We start from the raw sequence: 2,140 nt of genomic DNA, 5'->3' as shown, positions 1-2,140 counted from the left end.
TAAATCTGGACCGTCCAGATCTAATTTGGACGGTCCAGATGGGTGATGAGCATTGGGTGCTCATCACCTGATGAGCACCCAATGCAAATCCTCCAACGTAACACCGAATAACTGTCTTGTACGACCTTTTCTTATGCTCCAATCGTTTTAAAGTGCAGATTTCCATGGATAAATCACACATATTAAAAAAAATACAATAAATGCATAAAAGTATGGACTACACCATCAAATCTGCCCATCATTAAAAGCATCATTGTGCTGTTGGCAAAAAAAAAAACATCATTATTGTGTTAAAGAAACTGAAATTATTAAAAGTAAATAAAGGAAAAAAATATTAATGAACATTGTTTTGAATTTCTAAAAAGGCTTATAAATTTTCCTCTGGAATACATACATTTTTTTAAATGGAGGGAGTAATTGACCAACAGGAGAGAAATAGAGGGAGTAATTATTAGCATGGAATATAATATATGAATTCTGATTAAATCATATATATTATAAAAATGTAAGGTGTCCATATTTTATACAAATTAATTAGCTTTAGTCTAAAAAAATAATTAAGCTGAACTGCTATATTTTTATATTTTTTTCTGAACTAATCATAATGCAAAGTGAGCCCAATGATTCAGTAATAAAAAAAGTTGAAAAAAAAAAACAAAAAGAAATGGAATTCATATGGGTCATATCAAATTCAAATGCAATAATAATATGAGAGAACCAGAGATGGTAAAGCAGATATAACACTACTACTTCACTGAAATAATGAAATTTCACTATATAACCCCACATAGCTAGCCAGCAAGCTTTATCTCTCGCACAACACAACTCCTTTAATTTTGCCAAAGCGGTTCGATCATTATCTTCCTCGAACCAAACACAATCGCACACTTTGGTGGCCCACTTTTCATCATCATCATCTTCTACCGAGATCTTTTCCTGTAACTCTCTCTCTCTCTGTTCATCCAAACACATGGTGGTCTCTTCACAACCACCCAACGCGACATGCTTCCGACCGTTGAGGTCCTTCACCCTCCAGCTTCTCACCGGCGGTGGTTCATGATATTCTCTTCCTTCCTCATCATGTCCGTCTCCGGCGCCAGCTACATGTTCGCTCTTTACTCTCGCGATATCAAGTCCGTCCTCGGCTACGACCAGTCCACCCTCAACCTCCTCTCTTTCTTCAAAGACCTTGGGCTCCAACATCGGAATCCTCTCCGGTCTCCTCAACGAGGTTACTCCGCCGTTCGTCGTCGTCTCTGTCGGTGCCGTCGTCAACTTCTTTGGCTACTTCATGATCTGGCTCGCCGTCAACCGTAAATTTCCCCACCAGCCTGGCGTCCCTCTCATGGCTTTCTATGTTTTCATCGGCGCTAACTCTCACTGCTCCACCAATACCGGCGTCGTCGTCACCTCCGTGAAGAACTTCCCCGGCTCTCGCGGCATCGTCATCGGAATGTTGAGCGGCTACTTGGGCTTGAGCGGGGCAATCATAACTCAGTTATATTACGCTTTTTATGGGAACGATTCCAAGTCTCTTCTTCTGCTCATGGCTTGGCTTCCTACAGCAACTTCGCTTCTGTTTCTTCCAGTCATAAAGCACCATAAAGGGCTTCAACAGCAAAACGACACAAGAAATTTCTACAAGTTCGTCTACTTGTCGCTTGTTCTCGCGGGTTTTCTTCTCGTCATGATCATTCTGGAAAAATGTCTCAAATTTACCCAGAACGAGTATTATCTTACATCTACCTTTATGCTTCTCCTTCTCATCCTGCCTTTCGTGGTTGTAATCACTGAGGAGCTTAAGGTTTGGAAAGCCAGACAATTACAAGAACCTCAGAAAGTAATCACCATAGCCACAGAAAAGCCCAAGCTCGAGTACGAGAAGACGAAGCACAAGCCTGAAGAAGAACAACACAGAGAAGCTTCTTCTGTGTCTTGTTCATGGTGGAGAAACATATTCAGGAAACCAGAAGAGGGGAAGACTATACAATCCTGCAAGCAATTCTAAGTTAGACATGGCGATTCTGTTTTCTGCAACAATATGTGGGCTTGGAGGTACCCTCACAGTGGTGAACAACCTGAGCCAAATAGGGACAGCCTTAGGATACTCACCACCAGCATAACAACGTTTGTGTCTCTA

The 2,140-nt window shown here is 41.2% G+C and overlaps 1 pseudogene; it reads left to right on the top strand.

Moving 5' to 3' along the window:
* Window positions 1–776: 776 nt before the first annotated feature.
* On the top strand, window positions 777–2,134 carry LOC114748199 (uncharacterized; annotated as a pseudogene).
* The last annotated feature ends 6 nt before the right edge of the window (window positions 2,135–2,140 follow it).

Source organism: Neltuma alba, unplaced genomic scaffold (assembly GCF_004799145.2).
Source record: "Neltuma alba isolate B1F8T4 unplaced genomic scaffold, ASM479914v2 tig00005639_pilon, whole genome shotgun sequence".
Lineage (NCBI taxonomy): Eukaryota > Viridiplantae > Streptophyta > Magnoliopsida > Fabales > Fabaceae > Neltuma > Neltuma alba.
This window is presented reverse-complemented; position numbering and strand designations above follow the sequence as displayed.